The sequence below is a fragment of the Heterodontus francisci genome, chromosome 22 (assembly GCF_036365525.1).
Source record: "Heterodontus francisci isolate sHetFra1 chromosome 22, sHetFra1.hap1, whole genome shotgun sequence".
NCBI lineage: Eukaryota > Metazoa > Chordata > Chondrichthyes > Heterodontiformes > Heterodontidae > Heterodontus > Heterodontus francisci.
In genome coordinates, this window is record NC_090392.1 from 35,208,526 (window position 1) to 35,230,662 (window position 22,137).

At 44.0% G+C, this 22,137-nt stretch overlaps 6 non-coding genes across 6 annotated transcripts; all 6 read right to left on the reverse strand.

Annotated features, from left to right (window-relative positions):
- Positions 1–3,065: 3,065 nt before the first annotated feature.
- Positions 3,066–3,138, reverse strand: trnav-aac (transfer RNA valine (anticodon AAC)). The gene has a single exon. It is a non-coding gene; the product is annotated as a tRNA-Val (tRNA).
- A 3,406-nt stretch (positions 3,139–6,544) lies between these two features.
- trnav-aac (transfer RNA valine (anticodon AAC)) lies at positions 6,545–6,617 on the reverse strand. Its single transcript has one exon. It is a non-coding gene; the product is annotated as a tRNA-Val (tRNA).
- Positions 6,618–10,023: 3,406 nt separating this feature from the next.
- On the reverse strand, positions 10,024–10,096 carry trnav-aac (transfer RNA valine (anticodon AAC)). Its single transcript has one exon. It is a non-coding gene; the product is annotated as a tRNA-Val (tRNA).
- Positions 10,097–13,501: 3,405 nt separating this feature from the next.
- trnav-aac (transfer RNA valine (anticodon AAC)) lies at positions 13,502–13,574 on the reverse strand. Its single transcript has one exon. It is a non-coding gene; the product is annotated as a tRNA-Val (tRNA).
- A 3,406-nt stretch (positions 13,575–16,980) lies between these two features.
- On the reverse strand, positions 16,981–17,053 carry trnav-aac (transfer RNA valine (anticodon AAC)). The gene has a single exon. It is a non-coding gene; the product is annotated as a tRNA-Val (tRNA).
- Positions 17,054–20,463: 3,410 nt separating this feature from the next.
- trnav-aac (transfer RNA valine (anticodon AAC)) lies at positions 20,464–20,536 on the reverse strand. Its single transcript has one exon. It is a non-coding gene; the product is annotated as a tRNA-Val (tRNA).
- Positions 20,537–22,137: the final 1,601 nt, after the last annotated feature.

The window sequence follows — 22,137 nt, forward strand, 5'->3', positions numbered from 1 at the left end:
AATGCACAGTGTGCCATCATTGACAAAGATTCCCTTCCCCAACCACACCAAGACATCCACTTGGGATTCTTGCCAACTTCTGGATTTCATTTCTCATTATTTACTGATTGCACTGACACATATTTGTGTTTTTAAACTCTTTAGTTTGATCAAATGAGTCCTTATTTTGCTGAGATGCTACAAACAATGTGATTACCCTCGCAGTAGAATGCGTAACAGAGGCAGTTATATAATGGGGGCGAAGCTTCACTGCAGCTATATAATGTCCTGGTTGGACCCCACCTGGAGTCCTCTGCATAGTCTGGGCATGCCAATTTATATAGTATACAAATTGGCCTTGGTATACAGGGCAGTTCAGATCCAGCAGAATGTTTGCAGAGTTCAAATGGTTAGATTAGGAAGCCATGTCCCCTCTTCCACAGAGACAGCTGTTGGTTTCCACCTGGTGCCTCACTTGTTTCTGAATTTCAAGGTGTAGAATGAAATCAAGCAACGTAACCCAAGTTTGCAATGCATTCCACGCAATCGTCAAACACATCATTCCTGTCTTCCTCACCTTAGCTGCACAGCCCTCGAAACGTTGCAATCCATGTAACACAGTATTTGTTCCAGGTTTATGCTTTCAGTAGGATTATAATAATATCTGTGCCCTCATCTTGAAATGAGATTCTCAGCAATATCCAACACAAATTGAATTGCATAGATGACAGGCAAATATAGGAAAACAGGTCAGTATGCAACACAATTCCATGGTGCCCATTTTCAGATGCACAATAGTCATCTTTTCCAGCAAATGAAAGAATTTTTCAGTGAATCATTTGCAAAGTCAGAGTTAATGGCATTTGTGCTTTTCTTTCTTCTTGTTTTGCAACATACTGGCGCCTAAATCCAATTCATGTATATTCATGTTTATTGGGGAGACCAAACGCAGACTGGGTGACCGCTTTGCGGAATACGTCGGCTCAGTCCGCAAGCAGGACCCTGAGCTTCCGGTTGCTTGCCATTTCAAGACTGCCCACTGCTCTCATGCTCACATCTCTATCCTGGGATTGCCTCAGTGTTCCAGTGAACATCAACACAAGCTCGAAAAACAGCATCCCGTTGACCGATTAGTTTAGTTTGGTGATACAGCAGTGAAACAGGCCCTTCGGCCCACCGAGTCTGTGCTGACCATCGACCACCCATTTATACTAATCCGACACGAATTCCATATTCCTACCACATCCCCACCTTCCCTATATTTCCCTGCCACCTCCCTATACGAGGGGCAATTTATAATGGCCAATTAACCTATCAAGCAGCCAGTCTTTGGCATGTGGGAGGAAACCGGAGCACCCAGAGGAATCCCACGCAGACACAGGGAGAACTTGCAAACACCACGCAGGCAGTGCCCAGAATTGAAAGCGAGTCGCTGGAGCTGTGAGGCTGCGGTGTGAACCACTGCACACGAGAGCGTGCCGGACTGAATATTGAGTTCAATAATTCCAGAGCATGACGGGGCCCCCATTTTACTTTCATTTTTTGTTATTTTTCATTTTTACATTTTTTACATTTTTTTGTATGTTTATTTTATTTCATCTTAGTTTGTTCAGTTTGCTTACCCACTGTTTTTTTTCCTGTTTGTACTTGCTGCTGTTCAATTTTCAGTCCATTAACAGTCCTCTCTGTACTAATGCTTTGTCTTTCAACACACCATTAACATATTGTTTGCCTTTGCTCCATGACCTTCTGGTCAGCTATTCTGTGGCCTTGTCCAATCTACACCTTCTCCTTTGTTATCTCTTGCTCCACCCCCGCTTTACTTGCTTCTAACCTTTGACATTTCTAATATTTGCCAGTTCTGAAGAAGGGTCACTGAGCCGAAATGTTAACTCTGCTTCTGTCTCCACAGATGCTGCCAGTCGTGCTGAGTATTTCCAGAATTTCTTGTTTTTATTTCAGATTTCCAGCATCCACAGTATTTTGCTTTTATTCATGTATATTCTTCCTCGGTTCAATATGAAGGAGCGCTTTGATATTGAGCGGAGCCGCAGTGCATCTCATTTTCAACGCCACCTTGTTAGTGTTCCTGTTACTTGCCGAATGAAGAACAAAATAAAATAATAATTTGGCAGGTCTGCCTGTTTCCTTAGCTTCAGTTACAGAATCAGCCGTGTCCGTCTTTAAGGGAGGCAAAGTACTCCTAGCGGCTCTGCGTGACGCTGAATAGTTAAGTTAATCTGCATCAATAAATCCAGGTATGTCTCTGTTACTGACTGAACAAAACGCTAATAAATCTGTGAGCGACTGTCATAACTTAAATAACTTTTTCCCCTCTGCGTGTCATGAACCTTCACCCCTTGTCATAATTGCGGCTGCATGTTAAGAGCTGGGTTATCAAGGTGCTTAAGACACCAAGAATCTGCTGCAGCAGTGGTTAAATTGAAAAGGATTTTTGCCCCTTTTACCCAAGAAGAAATGTTCAGGAGGAGCAATTTCCCCCAACTTGTTTCCACCGGAGATTCATCATTGCAACTCAAAGAAAGTTTCAGTCACTTGGGTGTTCTGTAAGAGCTGCTCGGAGGTTCAGTGACCCGGATATCATGTGCCTACGTTTTGCTGAGCCGGTGCTTGGTTGATGGGGAGATTTGGCCCGGGTTGTGCTATTTTACCTCCCCGAGATGGCCAGTAACCTGTTGATTGAGGCAGCAGACGCCACTTGCTGCTGACAGCGAGTAATTGGACAGTGCGGGTCAAAATATTGCAGCGTGCCCCTGTCTCAACGACTGTGGAGCTGGTGAAAGTGAATTGCTGATGTGCTTTTGCCTCGTCTGAAATGAGACTAAGATTCGCTGTTACTTAGCAAGCTCGTGTTGCAGGTTTCTATTCTCATCTGAGCCAAATAAAGTGTCACTGCTCGGTTTTGCGGAACTTTCTGCAGCATCAGGACTAGAAAGAGGAGCGAGTGCAAGGCATTGTGCACACAATGTGCAAGAGAAAGAGGGCTTTGAGAAATTGTGTTGTGTTCATGGGGAATGTCAATGATTGCATATTTCTTGCGAAGAAGTTTGGGTTGGTTTTGAAAATGTTTCTGCCCAGTTTCGAACTGGGGACCTTTTGCGTGTTAGGCAAACGTGATCACCACTACACTACAGAAACTCAACACGTTACAGCGCTGAGGAAGCTGCAAGTATTGTTAAACTATACAGTCTTAATCGATTTGTGGTGCTTGTTTCATTGAAATGCAATTCCACTGTGACATTTCGCAAGGCTGCAGAGGTATTGACCCAGCCATGGACGATCAGCAGTGCACAACACATCGCCAGTCCATTCAGGCCATCGTACCATTGCCAGTTTTTTCAAAGACTTGCCACTTGGGCCCACTTCCTTAGCTCTGCTTTTCTTTGCCTCTCCTTTCATGCAATTATCCAATTCCCTTTTTTTAAAACTCTCCCTGAAGAAAATAAGTTTGTAAGAGGTGCAGCAGCTGCTGCAGTGTTAATGCACAGTGTGCCATCATTGACAAAGATTCCCTTCCCCAACCACACCAAGACATCCACTTGGGATTCTTGCCAACTTCTGGATTTCATTTCTCATTATTTACTGATTGCACTGACACATATTTGTGTTTTTAAACTCTTTAGTTTGATCAAATGAGTCCTTATTTTGCTGAGATGCTACAAACAATGTGATTACCCTCGCAGTAGAATGCGTAACAGAGGCAGTTATATAATGGGGGCGAAGCTTCACTGCAGCTATATAATGTCCTGGTTGGACCCCACCTGGAGTCCTCTGCATAGTCTGGGCATGCCAATTTATATAGTATACAAATTGGCCTTGGTATACAGGGCAGTTCAGATCCAGCAGAATGTTTGCAGAGTTCAAATGGTTAGATTAGGAAGCCATGTCCCCTCTTCCACAGAGACAGCTGTTGGTTTCCACCTGGTGCCTCACTTGTTTCTGAATTTCAAGGTGTAGAATGAAATCAAGCAACGTAACCCAAGTTTGCAATGCATTCCACGCAATCGTCAAACACATCATTCCTGTCTTCCTCACCTTAGCTGCACAGCCCTCGAAACGTTGCAATCCATGTAACACAGTATTTGTTCCAGGTTTAGGCTTTCAGTAGGATTATAATAATATCTGTGCCCTCATCTTGAAATGAGATTCTCAGCAATATCCAACACAAATTGAATTGCATAGATGACAGGCAAATATAGGAAAACAGGTCAGTATGCAACACAATTCCATGGTGCCCATTTTCAGATGCACAATAGTCATCTTTTCCAGCAAATGAAAGAATTTTTCAGTGAATCATTTGCAAAGTCAGAGTTAATGGCATTTGTGCTTTTCTTTCTTCTTGTTTTGCAACATACTGGCGCCTAAATCCAATTCATGTATATTCATGTTTATTGGGGAGACCAAACGCAGACTGGGTGACCGCTTTGCGGAATACGTCGGCTCAGTCCGCAAGCAGGACCCTGAGCTTCCGGTTGCTTGCCATTTCAAGACTGCCCACTGCTCTCATGCTCACATCTCTATCCTGGGATTGCCTCAGTGTTCCAGTGAACATCAACACAAGCTCGAAAAACAGCATCCCGTTGACCGATTAGTTTAGTTTGGTGATACAGCAGTGAAACAGGCCCTTCGGCCCACCGAGTCTGTGCTGACCATCGACCACCCATTTATACTAATCCGACACGAATTCCATATTCCTACCACATCCCCACCTTCCCTATATTTCCCTGCCACCTCCCTATACGAGGGGCAATTTATAATGGCCAATTAACCTATCAAGCAGCCAGTCTTTGGCATGTGGGAGGAAACCGGAGCACCCAGAGGAATCCCACGCAGACACAGGGAGAACTTGCAAACACCACGCAGGCAGTGCCCAGAATTGAAAGCGGGTCGCTGGAGCTGTGAGGCTGCGGTGTGAACCACTGCACACGAGAGCGTGCCGGACTGAATATTGAGTTCAATAATTCCAGAGCATGACGGGGCCCCCATTTTACTTTCATTTTTTGTTATTTTTCATTTTTACATTTTTTACATTTTTTTGTATGTTTATTTTATTTCATCTTAGTTTGTTCAGTTTGCTTACCCACTGTTTTTTTTCCTGTTTGTACTTGCTGCTGTTCAATTTTCAGTCCATTAACAGTCCTCTCTGTACTAATGCTTTGTCTTTCAACACACCATTAACATATTGTTTGCCTTTGCTCCATGACCTTCTGGTCAGCTATTCTGTGGCCTTGTCCAATCTACACCTTCTCCTTTGTTATCTCTTGCTCCACCCCCGCTTTACTTGCTTCTAACCTTTGACATTTCTAATATTTGCCAGTTCTGAAGAAGGGTCACTGAGCCGAAATGTTAACTCTGCTTCTGTCTCCACAGATGCTGCCAGTCGTGCTGAGTATTTCCAGAATTTCTTGTTTTTATTTCAGATTTCCAGCATCCACAGTATTTTGCTTTTATTCATGTATATTCTTCCTCGGTTCAATATGAAGGAGCACTTTGATATTGAGCGGAGCCGCAGTGCATCTCATTTTCAACGCCACCTTGTTAGTGTTCCTGTTACTTGCCGAATGAAGAACAAAATAAAATAATAATTTGGCAGGTCTGCCTGTTTCCTTAGCTTCAGTTACAGAATCAGCCGTGTCCGTCTTTAAGGGAGGCAAAGTACTCCTAGCGGCTCTGCGTGACGCTGAATAGTTAAGTTAATCTGCATCAATAAATCCAGGTATGTCTCTGTTACTGACTGAACAAAACGCTAATAAATCTGTGAGCGACTGTCATAACTTAAATAACTTTTTCCCCTCTGCGTGTCATGAACCTTCACCCCTTGTCATAATTGCGGCTGCATGTTAAGAGCTGGGTTATCAAGGTGCTTAAGACACCAAGAATCTGCTGCAGCAGTGGTTAAATTGAAAAGGATTTTTGCCCCTTTTACCCAAGAAGAAATGTTCAGGAGGAGCAATTTCCCCCAACTTGTTTCCACCGGAGATTCATCATTGCAACTCAAAGAAAGTTTCAGTCACTTGGGTGTTCTGTAAGAGCTGCTCGGAGGTTCAGTGACCCGGATATCATGTGCCTACGTTTTGCTGAGCCGGTGCTTGGTTGATGGGGAGATTTGGCCCGGGTTGTGCTATTTTACCTCGCCGAGATGGCCAGTAACCTGTTGATTGAGGCAGCAGACGCCACTTGCTGCTGACAGCGAGTAATTGGACAGTGCGGGTCAAAATATTGCAGCGTGCCCCTGTCTCAACGACTGTGGAGCTGGTGAAAGTGAATTGCTGATGTGCTTTTGCCTCGTCTGAAATGAGACTAAGATTCGCTGTTACTTAGCAAGCTCGTGTTGCAGGTTTCTATTCTCATCTGAGCCAAATAAAGTGTCACTGCTCGGTTTTGCGGAACTTTCTGCAGCATCAGGACTAGAAAGAGGAGCGAGTGCAAGGCATTGTGCACACAATGTGCAAGAGAAAGAGGGCTTTGAGAAATTGTGTTGTGTTCATGGGGAATGTCAATGATTGCATATTTCTTGCGAAGAAGTTTGGGTTGGTTTTGAAAATGTTTCTGCCCAGTTTCGAACTGGGGACCTTTTGCGTGTTAGGCAAACGTGATCACCACTACACTACAGAAACTCAACACGTTACAGCGCTGAGGAAGCTGCAAGTATTGTTAAACTATACAGTCTTAATCGATTTGTGGTGCTTGTTTCATTGAAATGCAATTCCACTGTGACATTTCGCAAGGCTGCAGAGGTATTGACCCAGCCATGGACGATCAGCAGTGCACAACACATCGCCAGTCCATTCAGGCCATCGTACCATTGCCAGTTTTTTCAAAGACTTGCCACTTGGGCCCACTTCCTTAGCTCTGCTTTTCTTTGCCTCTCCTTTCATGCAATTATCCAATTCCCTTTTTTTAAAACTCTCCCTGAAGAAAATAAGTTTGTAAGAGGTGCAGCAGCTGCTGCAGTGTTAATGCACAGTGTGCCATCATTGACAAAGATTCCCTTCCCCAACCACACCAAGACATCCACTTGGGATTCTTGCCAACTTCTGGATTTCATTTCTCATTATTTACTGATTGCACTGACACATATTTGTGTTTTTAAACTCTTTAGTTTGATCAAATGAGTCCTTATTTTGCTGAGATGCTACAAACAATGTGATTACCCTCGCAGTAGAATGCGTAACAGAGGCAGTTATATAATGGGGGCGAAGCTTCACTGCAGCTATATAATGTCCTGGTTGGACCCCACCTGGAGTCCTCTGCATAGTCTGGGCATGCCAATTTATATAGTATACAAATTGGCCTTGGTATACAGGGCAGTTCAGATCCAGCAGAATGTTTGCAGAGTTCAAATGGTTAGATTAGGAAGCCATGTCCCCTCTTCCACAGAGACAGCTGTTGGTTTCCACCTGGTGCCTCACTTGTTTCTGAATTTCAAGGTGTAGAATGAAATCAAGCAACGTAACCCAAGTTTGCAATGCATTCCACGCAATCGTCAAACACATCATTCCTGTCTTCCTCACCTTAGCTGCACAGCCCTCGAAACGTTGCAATCCATGTAACACAGTATTTGTTCCAGGTTTAGGCTTTCAGTAGGATTATAATAATATCTGTGCCCTCATCTTGAAATGAGATTCTCAGCAATATCCAACACAAATTGAATTGCATAGATGACAGGCAAATATAGGAAAACAGGTCAGTATGCAACACAATTCCATGGTGCCCATTTTCAGATGCACAATAGTCATCTTTTCCAGCAAATGAAAGAATTTTTCAGTGAATCATTTGCAAAGTCAGAGTTAATGGCATTTGTGCTTTTCTTTCTTCTTGTTTTGCAACATACTGGCGCCTAAATCCAATTCATGTATATTCATGTTTATTGGGGAGACCAAACGCAGACTGGGTGACCGCTTTGCGGAATACGTCGGCTCAGTCCGCAAGCAGGACCCTGAGCTTCCGGTTGCTTGCCATTTCAAGACTGCCCACTGCTCTCATGCTCACATCTCTATCCTGGGATTGCCTCAGTGTTCCAGTGAACATCAACACAAGCTCGAAAAACAGCATCCCGTTGACCGATTAGTTTAGTTTGGTGATACAGCAGTGAAACAGGCCCTTCGGCCCACCGAGTCTGTGCTGACCATCGACCACCCATTTATACTAATCCGACACGAATTCCATATTCCTACCACATCCCCACCTTCCCTATATTTCCCTGCCACCTCCCTATACGAGGGGCAATTTATAATGGCCAATTAACCTATCAAGCAGCCAGTCTTTGGCATGTGGGAGGAAACCGGAGCACCCAGAGGAATCCCACGCAGACACAGGGAGAACTTGCAAACACCACGCAGGCAGTGCCCAGAATTGAAAGCGGGTCGCTGGAGCTGTGAGGCTGCGGTGTGAACCACTGCACACGAGAGCGTGCCGGACTGAATATTGAGTTCAATAATTCCAGAGCATGACGGGGCCCCCATTTTACTTTCATTTTTTGTTATTTTTCATTTTTACATTTTTTACATTTTTTTGTATGTTTATTTTATTTCATCTTAGTTTGTTCAGTTTGCTTACCCACTGTTTTTTTTCCTGTTTGTACTTGCTGCTGTTCAATTTTCAGTCCATTAACAGTCCTCTCTGTACTAATGCTTTGTCTTTCAACACACCATTAACATATTGTTTGCCTTTGCTCCATGACCTTCTGGTCAGCTATTCTGTGGCCTTGTCCAATCTACACCTTCTCCTTTGTTATCTCTTGCTCCACCCCCGCTTTACTTGCTTCTAACCTTTGACATTTCTAATATTTGCCAGTTCTGAAGAAGGGTCACTGAGCCGAAATGTTAACTCTGCTTCTGTCTCCACAGATGCTGCCAGTCGTGCTGAGTATTTCCAGAATTTCTTGTTTTTATTTCAGATTTCCAGCATCCACAGTATTTTGCTTTTATTCATGTATATTCTTCCTCGGTTCAATATGAAGGAGCACTTTGATATTGAGCGGAGCCGCAGTGCATCTCATTTTCAACGCCACCTTGTTAGTGTTCCTGTTACTTGCCGAATGAAGAACAAAATAAAATAATAATTTGGCAGGTCTGCCTGTTTCCTTAGCTTCAGTTACAGAATCAGCCGTGTCCGTCTTTAAGGGAGGCAAAGTACTCCTAGCGGCTCTGCGTGACGCTGAATAGTTAAGTTAATCTGCATCAATAAATCCAGGTATGTCTCTGTTACTGACTGAACAAAACGCTAATAAATCTGTGAGCGACTGTCATAACTTAAATAACTTTTTCCCCTCTGCGTGTCATGAACCTTCACCCCTTGTCATAATTGCGGCTGCATGTTAAGAGCTGGGTTATCAAGGTGCTTAAGACACCAAGAATCTGCTGCAGCAGTGGTTAAATTGAAAAGGATTTTTGCCCCTTTTACCCAAGAAGAAATGTTCAGGAGGAGCAATTTCCCCCAACTTGTTTCCACCGGAGATTCATCATTGCAACTCAAAGAAAGTTTCAGTCACTTGGGTGTTCTGTAAGAGCTGCTCGGAGGTTCAGTGACCCGGATATCATGTGCCTACGTTTTGCTGAGCCGGTGCTTGGTTGATGGGGAGATTTGGCCCGGGTTGTGCTATTTTACCTCGCCGAGATGGCCAGTAACCTGTTGATTGAGGCAGCAGACGCCACTTGCTGCTGACAGCGAGTAATTGGACAGTGCGGGTCAAAATATTGCAGCGTGCCCCTGTCTCAACGACTGTGGAGCTGGTGAAAGTGAATTGCTGATGTGCTTTTGCCTCGTCTGAAATGAGACTAAGATTCGCTGTTACTTAGCAAGCTCGTGTTGCAGGTTTCTATTCTCATCTGAGCCAAATAAAGTGTCACTGCTCGGTTTTGCGGAACTTTCTGCAGCATCAGGACTAGAAAGAGGAGCGAGTGCAAGGCATTGTGCACACAATGTGCAAGAGAAAGAGGGCTTTGAGAAATTGTGTTGTGTTCATGGGGAATGTCAATGATTGCATATTTCTTGCGAAGAAGTTTGGGTTCGTTTTGAAAATGTTTCTGCCCAGTTTCGAACTGGGGACCTTTTGCGTGTTAGGCAAACGTGATCACCACTACACTACAGAAACTCAACACGTTACAGCGCTGAGGAAGCTGCAAGTATTGTTAAACTATACAGTCTTAATCGATTTGTGGTGCTTGTTTCATTGAAATGCAATTCCACTGTGACATTTCGCAAGGCTGCAGAGGTATTGACCCAGCCATGGACGATCAGCAGTGCACAACACATCGCCAGTCCATTCAGGCCATCGTACCATGGGAGTGTTATGAAAGACTTGCCATTTGGGCCCACTTCCTTTGCTCTGCTTTTGTTTGCCTCTCCTTTCATGCAATTATCCAATTCCCTTTTTTTAAAACTCTCCCTTAAGAAACTAAGTTTGTAAGAGGTGCAGCAGCTGCTGCAGTGTTAATGCACAGTGTGCCATCATTGACAAAGATTCCCTTCCCCAACCACACCAAGACATCCACTTGGGATTCTTGCCAACTTCTGGATTTCATTTCTCATTATTTACTGATTGCACTGCCACATATTTGTGTTTTTAAACTCTTTATTTTGATCAAATGAGTCCTTATTTTGCTGAGATGCTACATACAATGTGATTACCCTCGCAGTAGAATGCGTAACAGAGGCAGTTATATAATGGGGGCGAAGCTTCACTGCAGCTATATAATGTCCTGGTTGGACCCCACCTGGAGTCCTCTGCATAGTCTGGGCATGCCAATTTATATAGTATACAAATTGGCCTTGGTATACAGGGCAGTTCAGATCCAGCAGAATGTTTGCAGAGTTCAAATGGTTAGATTAGGAAGCCATGTCCCCTCTTCCACAGAGACAGCTGTTGGTTTCCACCTGGTGCCTCACTTGTTTCTGAATTTCAAGGTGTAGAATGAAATCAAGCAACGTAACCCAAGTTTGCAATGCATTCCACGCAATCATCAAACACATCATTCCTGTCTTCCTCACCTTAGCTGCACAGCCCTCGAAACGTTGCAATCCATGTAACACAGTATTTGTTCCAGGTTTAGGCTTTCAGCCGTATTATAATAATATCTGTGCCCTCATCTTGAAATGAGATTCTCAGCAATATCCAACACAAATTGAATTGCATAGATGACAGGCAAATATAGGAAAACAGGTCAGTATGCAACACAATTCCATGGTGCCCATTTTCAGATGCACAATAGTCATCTTTTCCAGCAAATGAAAGAATTTTTCAGTGAATCATTTGCAAAGTCAGAGTTAATGGCATTTGTGCTTTTCTTTCTTCTTGTTTTGCAACATACTGGCGCCTAAATCCAATTCATGTATATTCATGTTTATTGGGGAGACCAAACGCAGACTGGGTGACTGCTTTGCGGAATACGTCGGCTCAGTCCGCAAGCAGGACCCTGAGCTTCCGGTTGCTTGCCATTTCAAGACTGCCCACTGCTCTCATGCTCACATCTCTATCCTGGGATTGCCTCAGTGTTCCAGTGAACATCAACACAAGCTCGAAAAACAGCATCCCGTTGACCGATTAGTTTAGTTTGGTGATACAGCAGTGAAACAGGCCCTTCGGCCCACCGAGTCTGTGCTGACCATCGACCACCCATTTATACTAATCCGACACGAATTCCATATTCCTACCACATCCCCACCTTCCCTATATTTCCCCACCACCTCCCTATACGAGGGGCAATTTATAATGGCCAATTAACCTATCAAGCAGCCAGTCTTTGGCATGTGGGAGGAAACCGGAGCACCCAGAGGAATCCCACGCAGACACAGGGAGAACTTGCAAACACCACGCAGGCAGTGCCCAGAATTGAAAGCGGGTCGCTGGAGCTGTGAGGCTGCGGTGTGAACCACTGCACACGAGAGCGTGCCGGACTGAATATTGAGTTCAATAATTCCAGAGCATGACGGGGCCCCCATTTTACTTTCATTTTTTGTTATTTTTCATTTTTACATTTTTTACATTTTTTTGTATGTTTATTTTATTTCATCTTAGTTTGTTCAGTTTGCTTACCCACTGTTTTTTTTCCTGTTTGTACTTGCTGCTGTTCAATTTTCAGTCCATTAACAGTCCTCTCTGTACTAATGCTTTGTCTTTCAACACACCATTAACATATTGTTTGCCTTTGCTCCATGACCTTCTGGTCAGCTATTCTGTGGCCTTGTCCAATCTACACCTTCTCCTTTGTTATCTCTTGCTCCACCCCCGCTTTACTTGCTTCTAACCTTTGACATTTCTAATATTTGCCAGTTCTGAAGAAGGGTCACTGAGCCGAAATGTTAACTCTGCTTCTGTCTCCACAGATGCTGCCAGACCTGCTGAGTATTTCCAGAATTTCTTGTTTTTATTTCAGATTTCCAGCATCCACAGTATTTTGCTTTTATTCATGTATATTCTTCCTCAGTTCAATATGAAGGAGCGCTTTGATATTGAGCGGAGCCGCAGTGCATCTCATTTTCAACGCCACCTTGTTAGTGTTCCTGTTACTTGCCGAATGAAGAACAAAATAAAATAATAATTTGGCAGGTCTGCCTGTTTCCTTAGCTTCAGTTACAGAATCAGCCGTGTCCGTCTTTAAGGGAGGCAAAGTACTCCTAGCGGCTCTGCGTGACGCTGAATAGTTATGTTAATCTGCATCAATAAATCCAGGTATGTCTCTGTTACTGACTGAACAAAACGCTAATAAATCTGTGAGCGACTGTCATAACTTAAATAACTTTTTCCCCTCTGCGTGTCATGAACCTTCACCCCTTGTCATATTTGCGGCTGCATGTTAAGAGCTGGGTTATCAAGGTGCTTAAGACACCAAGAATCTGCTGCAGCAGTGGTTAAATTGAAAAGGATTTTTGCCCCTTTTACCCAAGAAGAAATGTTCAGGAGGAGCAATTTGCCCCAACTTGTTTCCACCGGAGATTCATCATTGCAACTCAAAGAAAGTTTCAGTCACTTGGGTGTTCTGTAAGAGCTGCTCGGAGGTTCAGTGACCCGGATATCATGTGCCTACGTTTTGCTGAGCCGGTGCTTGGTTGATGGGGAGATTTGGCCCGGGTTGTGCTATTTTACCTCCCCGAGATGGCCAGTAACCTGTTGATTGAGGCAGCAGACGCCACTTGCTGCTGACAGCGAGTAATTGGACAGTGCGGGTCAAAATATTGCAGCGTGCCCCTGTCTCAACGACTGTGGAGCTGGTGAAAGTGAATTGCTGATGTGCTTTTGCCTCGTCTGAAATGAGACTAAGATTCGCTGTTACTAAGCATGCTCGTGTTGCAGGTTTCTATTCTCATCTGAGCCAAATGAAGTGTCACTGCTCGGTTTTGCGGAACTTTCTGCAGCATCAGGACGAGAAAGAGGAGCGAGTGCAAGGCATTGTGCACACAAAGTGCAAGAGAAAGAGGGCTTTGAGAAATTGTGTTGTGTTCATGGGGAATGCCAATGATTGCATATTTCTTGCGAAGAAGTTTGGGTTCGTTTTGAAAATGTTTCTGCCCAGTTTCGAACTGGGGACCTTTTGCGTGTTAGGCAAACGCGATCACCACTACACTACAGAAACTCAACACCTTACAGCGCTGAGGAAGCTGCATGTATTGTTAAACTATACAGTCTTAATCGATTTGTGGTGCTTGTTTCATTGAAATGCAATTCCACTGTGACATTTCGCAAGGCTGCAGAGGTATTGACCCAGCCATGGACGATCAGCAGTGCACAACACATCGCCAGTCCATTCAGGCCATCGTACCATTGCCAGTTTTTTCAAAGACTTGCCACTTGGGCCCACTTCCTTAGCTCTGCTTTTCTTTGCCTCTCCTTTCATGCAATTATCCAATTCCCTTTTTTTAAAACTCTCCCTTAAGAAACTAAGTTTGTAAGAGGTGCAGCAGCTGCTGCAGTGTTAATGCACAGTGTGCCATCATTGACAAAGATTCCCTTCCCCAACCACACCAAGACATCCACTTGGGATTCTTGCCAACTTCTGGATTTCATTTCTCATTATTTACTGATTGCACTGACACATATTTGTGTTTTTAAACTCTTTATTTTGATCAAATGAGTCCTTATTTTGCTGAGTTGCTACATACAATGTGATTACCCTCGCAGTAGAATGCGTAACAGAGGCAGTTATATAATGGGGGCGAAGCTTCACTGCAGCTATATAATGTCCTGGATGGACCCCACCTGGAGTCCTCTGCATAGTCTGGGCATGCCAATTTCTATAGTATACAAATTGGCCTTGGTATACAGGGCAGTTCAGATCCAGCAGAATGTTTGCAGAGTTCAAATGGTTAGATTAGGAAGCCATGTCCCCTCTTCCACAGAGACAGCTGTTGGTTTCCACCTGGTGCCTCACTTGTTTCTGAATTTCAAGGTGTAGAATGAAATCAAGCAACGTAACCCAAGTTTGCAATGCATTCCACGCAATCATCAAACACATCATTCCTGTCTTCCTCACCTTAGCTGCACAGCCCTCGAAACGTTGCAATCCATGTAACACAGTATTTGTTCCAGGTTTAGGCTTTCAGCCGTATTATAATAATATCTGTGCCCTCATCTTGAAATGAGATTCTCAGCAATATCCAACACAAATTGAATTGCATAGATGACAGGCAAATATCGGAAAACAGGTCAGTATGCAACACAATTCCATGGTGCCCATTTTCAGATGCACAATAGTCATCTTTTCCAGCAAATGAAAGAATTTTTCAGTGAATCATTTGCAAAGTCAGAGTTAATGGCATTTGTGCTTTTCTTTCTTCTTGTTTTGCAACATACTGGCGCCTAAATCCAATTCATGTATATTCATGTTTATTGGGGAGACCAAACGCAGACTGGGTGACCGCTTTGCGGAATACGTCGGCTCAGTCCGCAAGCAGGACCCTGAGCTTCCAGTTGCTTGCCATTTCAACACTGCCCACTGCTCTCATGCTCACATCTCTATCCTGGGATTGCCTCAGTGTTCCAGTGAACATCAACACAAGCTCGAAAAACAGCATCCCGTTGACCGATTAGTTTAGTTTGGTGATACAGCAGTGAAACAGGCCCTTCGGCCCACCGAGTCTGTGCTGACCATCGACCACCCATTTATACTAATCCGACACGAATTCCATATTCCTACCACATCCCCACCTTCCCTATATTTCCCCACCACCTCCCTATACGAGGGGCAATTTATAATGGCCAATTAACCTATCAAGCAGCCAGTCTTTGGCATGTGGGAGGAAACCGGAGCACCCAGAGGAATCCCACGCAGACACAGGGAGAACTTGCAAACACCACGCAGGCAGTGCCCAGAATTGAAAGCGGGTCGCTGGAGCTGTGAGGCTGCGGTGTGAACCACTGCACACGAGAGCGTGCCGGACTGAATATTGAGTTCAATAATTCCAGAGCATGACGGGGCCCCCATTTTACTTTCATTTTTTGTTATTTTTCATTTTTACATTTTTTACATTTTTTTGTATGTTTATTTTATTTCATCTTAGTTTGTTCAGTTTGCTTACCCACTGTTTTTTTTCCTGTTTGTACTTGCTGCTGTTCAATTTTCAGTCCATTAACAGTCCTCTCTGTACTAATGCTTTGTCTTTCAACACACCATTAACATATTGTTTGCCTTTGCTCCATGACCTTCTGGTCAGCTATTCTGTGGCCTTGTCCAATCTACACCTTCTCCTTTGTTATCTCTTGCTCCACCCCCGCTTTACTTGCTTCTAACCTTTGACATTTCTAATATTTGCCAGTTCTGAAGAAGGGTCACTGAGCCGAAATGTTAACTCTGCTTCTGTCTCCACAGATGCTGCCAGACCTGCTGAGTATTTCCAGAATTTCTTGTTTTTATTTCAGATTTCCAGCATCCACAGTATTTTGCTTTTATTCATGTATATTCTTCCTCGGTTCAATATGAAGGAGCGCTTTGATATTGAGCGGAGCCGCAGTGCATCTCATTTTCAACGCCACCTTGTTAGTGTTCCTGTTACTTGCCGAATGAAGAACAAAATAAAATGATAATTTGGCAGGTCTGCCTGTTTCCTTCGCTTCAGTTACAGAATCAGCTGTGTCCGTCTTTAAGGGAGGCAAAGTACTCCTAGCGGCTCTGCGTGACGCTGAATAGTTATGTTAATCTGCATCAATAAATCCAGGTATGTCTCTGTTACTGACTGAACAAAACTTTAATAAATCTGTGAGCGACTGTCATAACTTAAATAACTTTTTCCCCTCTGCGTGTCATGAACCTTTACCCCTTGTCATAATTGCGGCTGCATGTTAAGAGCTGGGTTATCAAGGTGCTTAAGACACCAAGAATCTGCTGCAGCAGTGGTTAAATTGAAAAGGATTTTTGCCCCTTTTACCCAAGAAGAAATGTTCAGGAGGAGCAATTTCCCCCAACTTGTTTCCACCGGAGATTCATCATTGCAACTCAAAGAAAGTTTCAGTCACTTGGGTGTTCTGTAAGAGCTGCTCGGAGGTTCAGTGACCCGGATATCATGTGCCTACGTTTTGCGGAGCCGGTGCTTGGTTTCTGGGGAGATTTGGCCCGGGTTGTGCTATTTTACCTCCCCGAGATGGCCAGTAACCTGTTGATTGAGGCAGCAGACGCCTCTTGCTGCTGACAGCGAGTAATTGGACAGTGCCGTTCAAAATATTGCAGCGTGCCCCTGTCTCAACGACTGTGGAGCTGGTGAAAGTGAATTGCTGATGTGCTTTTGCCTCGTCTGAAATGAGACTAAGATTCGCTGTTACTAAGCAAGCTCGTGTTGCAGGTTTCTATTCTCATCTGAGCCAAATAAAGTGTCACTGCTCGGTTTTGAGGAACTTTCTGCAGCATCAGGACGAGAAAAAGGACCGAGTGCAAGGCATTGTGCACACAATGTGCAAGAGAAAGAGGGCTTTGAGAAATTGTGTTGTGTTCATGGGGAATGTCAATGATTGCATATTTCTTGCGAAGAAGTTTGGGTTCGTTTTGAAAATGTTTCTGGCCAGTTTCGAACTGGGGACCTTTTGCGTGTTAGGCAAACGCGATCACCACTACACTACAGAAACTCAACACGTTACAGCGCTGAGGAAGCTGCATGTATTGTTAAACTATACAGTCTTAATCGATTTGTGGTGCTTGTTTCATTGAAATGCAATTCCACTGTGACATTTCGCAAGGCTGCAGAGGTATTGACCCAGCCATGGACGATCAGCAGTGCACAACACATCGCCAGTCCATTCAGGCCATCGTACCATTGCCAGTTTTTTCAAAGACTTGCCACTTGGGCCCACTTCCTTAGCTCTGCTTTTCTTTGCCTCTCCTTTCATGCAATTATCCAATTCCCTTTTTTTAAAACTCTCCCTTAAGAAACTAAGTTTGTAAGAGGTGCAGCAGCTGCTGCAGTGTTAATTAATGCACAGTGTGCCATCATTGACAAAGATTCCCTTCCCCAACCACACCAAGACATCCACTTGGGATTCTTGCCAACTTCTGGATTTCATTTCTCATTATTTACTGATTGCACTGACACATATTTGTGTTTTTAAACTCTTTATTTTGATCAAATGAGTCCTTATTTTGCTGAGTTGCTACATACAATGTGATTACCCTCGCAGTAGAATGCGTAACAGAGGCAGTTATATAATGGGGGCGAAGCTTCACTGCAGCTATATAATGTCCTGGATGGACCCCACCTGGAGTCCTCTGCATAGTCTGGACATGCCAATTTATATAGTATACAAATTGGCCTTGGTATACAGGGCAGTTCAGATCCAGCAGAATGTTTGCAGAGTTCTAATGGTTAGATTAGGAAGCCATGTCCCCTCTTCCACAGAGACAGCTGTTGGTTTCCACCTGGTGCCTCACTTGTTTCTGAATTTCAAGGTGTAGAATGAAATCAAGCAACGTAACCCAAGTTTGCAATGCATTCCACGCAATCATCAAACACATCATTCCTGTCTTCCTCACCTTAGCTGCACAGCCCTCGAAACGTTGCAATCCATGTAACACAGTATTTGTTCCAGGTTTAGGCTTTCAGTAGGATTATAATAATATCTGTGCCCTCATCTTGAAATGAGATTCTCAGCAATATCCAACACAAATTGAATTGCATAGATGACAGGCAAATATAGGAAAACAGGTCAGTATGCAACACAATTCCATGGTGCCCATTTTCAGATGCACAATAGTCATCTTTTCCAGCAAATGAAATAATTTTTCAGTGAATCATTTGCAAAGTCAGAGTTAATGGCATTTGTGCTTTTCTTTCTTCTTGTTTTGCAACATACTGGCGCCTAAATCCAATTCATGTATATTCATGTTTATTGGGGAGACCAAACGCAGACTGGGTGACCGCTTTGCGGAATACGTCGGCTCAGTCCGCAAGCAGGACCCTGAGCTTCCGGTTGCTTGCCATTTCAAGACTGCCCACTGCTCTCATGCTCACTTCTCTATCCTGGGATTGCCTCAGTGTTCCAGTGAACATCAACACAAGCTCGAAAAACAGCATCCCGTTGACCGATTAGTTTAGTTTGGTGATACAGCAGTGAAACAGGCCCTTCGGCCCACCGAGTCTGTGCTGACCATCGACCACCCATTTATACTAATCCGACACGAATTCCATATTCCTACCACATCCCCACCTTCCCTATATTTCCCTGCCACCTCCCTATACGAGGGGCAATTTATAATGGCCAATTAACCTATCAAGCAGCCAGTCTTTGGCATGTGGGAGGAAACCGGAGCACCCAGAGGAATCCCACGCAGACACAGGGAGAACTTGCAAACACCACGCAGGCAGTGCCCAGAATTGAAAGCGGGTCGCTGGAGCTGTGAGGCTGCGGTGTGAACCACTGCACACGAGAGCGTGCCGGACTGAATATTGAGTTCAATAATTCCAGAGCATGACGGGGCCCCCATTTTTCTTTCATTTTTTGTTATTTTTCATTTTTACATTTTTTACATTTTTTTGTATGTTTATTTTATTTCATCTTAGTTTGTTCAGTTTGCTTACCCACTGTTTTTTTTCCTGTTTGTACTTGCTGCTGTTCAATTTTCAGTCCATTAACAGTCCTCTCTATACTAATGCTTTGTCTTTCAACACACCATTAACATATTGTTTGCCTTTGCTCCATGACCTTCTGGTCAGCTATTCTGTGGCCTTGTCCAATCTACACCTTCTCCTTTGTTATCTCTTGCTCCACCCCCGCTTTACTTGCTTCTAACCTTTGACATTTCTAATATTTGCCAGTTCTGAAGAAGGGTCACTGAGCCGAAATGTTAACTCTGCTTCTGTCTCCACAGATGCTGCCAGTCGTGCTGAGTATTTCCAGAATTTCTTGTTTTTATTTCAGATTTCCAGCATCCACAGTATTTTGCTTTTATTCATGTATATTCTTCCTCGGTTCAATATGAAGGAGCGCTTTGATATTGAGCGGAGCCGCAGTGCATCTCATTTTCAACGCCACCTTGTTAGTGTTCCTGTTACTTGCCGAATGAAGAACAAAATAAAATAATAATTTGGCAGGTCTGCCTGTTTCCTTAGCTTCAGTTACAGAATCAGCCGTGTCTGTCTTTAAGGGAGGCAAAGTACTCCTAGCGGCTCAGCGTGACGCTGAATAGTTATGTTAATCTGCATCAATAAATCCAGGTATGTCTCTGTTACTGACTGAACAAAACGCTAATAAATCTGTGAGCGACTGTCATAACTTAAATAACTTTTTCCCCTCTGCGTGTCATGAACCTTCACCCCTTGTCATAATTGCGGCTGCATGTTAAGAGCTGGGTTATCAAGGTGCTTAAGACACCAAGAATCTGCTGCAGCAGTGGTTAAATTGAAAAGGATTTTTGCCCCTTTTACCCAAGAAGAAATGTTCAGGAGGAGCAATTTGCCCCAACTTGTTTCCACCGGAGATTCATCATTGCAACTCAAAGAAAGTTTCAGTCACTTGGGTGTTCTGTAAGAGCTGCTCGGAGGTTCAGTGACCCGGATATCATGTGCCTACGTTTTGCTGAGCCGGTGCTTGGTTGATGGGGAGATTTGGCCCGGGTTGTGCTATTTTACCTCCCCGAGATGGCCAGTAACCTGTTGATTGAGGCAGCAGACGCCACTTGCTGCTGACAGCGAGTAATTGGACAGTGCGGGTCAAAATATTGCAGCGTGCCCCTGTCTCAACGACTGTGGAGCTGGTGAAAGTGAATTGCTGATGTGCTTTTGCCTCGTCTGAAATGAGACTAAGATTCGCTGTTACTTAGCAAGCTCGTGTTGCAGGTTTCTATTCTCATCTGAGCCAAATAAAGTGTCACTGCTCGGTTTTGCGGAACTTTCTGCAGCATCAGGACTAGAAAGAGGAGCGAGTGCAAGGCATTGTGCACACAATGTGCAAGAGAAAGAGGGCTTTGAGAAATTGTGTTGTGTTCATGGGGAATGTCAATGATTGCATATTTCTTGCGAAGAAGTTTGGGTTCGTTTTGAAAATGTTTCTGCCCGGTTTCGAACTGGGGACCTTTTGCGTGTTAGGCAAACGTGATCACCACTACACTACAGAAACTCAACACGTTACAGCGCTGAGGAAGCTGCAAGTATTGTTAAACTATACAGTCTTAATCGATTTGTGGTGCTTGTTTCATTGAAATGCAATTCCACTGTGACATTTCGCAAGGCTGCAGAGGTATTGACCCAGCCATGGACGATCAGCAGTGCACAACACATCGCCAGTCCATTCAGGCCATCGTACCATTGCCAGTTTTTTCAAAGACTTGCCACTTGGGCCCACTTCCTTAGCTCTGCTTTTCTTTGCCTCTCCTTTCATGCAATTATCCAATTCCCTTTTTTTAAAACTCTCCCTTAAGAAACTAAGTTTGTAAGAGGTGCAGCAGCTGCTGCAGTGTTAATGCACAGTGTGCCATCATTGACAAAGATTCCCTTGTCCAACCACACCAAGACATCCACTTGGGATTCTTGCCAAGTTCTGGATTTCATTTCTCATTATTTACTGATTGCACTGACACATATTTGTGTTTTTAAACTCTTTATTTTGATCAAATGAGTCCTTATTTTGCTGAGTTGCTACATACAATGTGATTACCCTCGCAGTAGAATGCGTAACAGAGGCAGTTATATAATGGGGGCGAAGCTTCACTGCAGCTATATAATGTCCTGGTTGGACCCCACCTGGAGTCCTCTGCATAGTCTGGGCATGCCAATCTATATAGTGTACAAATTGGCCTTGGTATACAGGGCAGTTCAGATCCAGCAGAATGTTTGCAGAGTTCAAATGGTTAGATTAGGAAGCCATGTCCCCTCTTCCACAGAGACAGCTGTTGGTTTCCACCTGGTGCCTCACTTGTTTCTGAATTTCAAGGTGTAGAATGAAATCAAGCAACGTAACCCAAGTTTGCAATGCATTCCACGCAATCATCAAACACATCATTCCTGTCTTCCTCACCTTAGCTGCACAGCCCTCGAAACGTTGCAATCCATGTAACACAGTATTTGTTCCAGGTTTAGGCTTTCAGTAGGATTATAATAATATCTGTGCCCTCATCTTGAAATGAGATTCTCAGCAATATCCAACACAAATTGAATTGCATAGATGACAGGCAAATATAGGAAAACAGGTCAGTATGCAACACAATTCCATGGTGCCCATTTTCAGATGCACAATAGTCATCTTTTCCAGCAAATGAAATAATTTTTCAGTGAATCATTTGCAAAGTCAGAGTTAATGGCATTTGTGCTTTTCTTTCTTCTTGTTTTGCAACATACTGGCGCCTAAATCCAATTCATGTATATTCATGTTTATTGGGGAGACCAAACGCAGACTGGGTGACCGCTTTGCGGAATACGTCGGCTCAGTCCGCAAGCAGGACCCTGAGCTTCCGGTTGCTTGCCATTTCAAGACTGCCCACTGCTCTCATGCTCACTTCTCTATCCTGGGATTGCCTCAGTGTTCCAGTGAACATCAACACAAGCTCGAAAAACAGCATCCCGTTGACCGATTAGTTTAGTTTGGTGATACAGCAGTGAAACAGGCCCTTCGGCCCACCGAGTCTGTGCTGACCATCGACCACCCATTTATACTAATCCGACACGAATTCCATATTCCTACCACATCCCCACCTTCCCTATATTTCCCTGCCACCTCCCTAT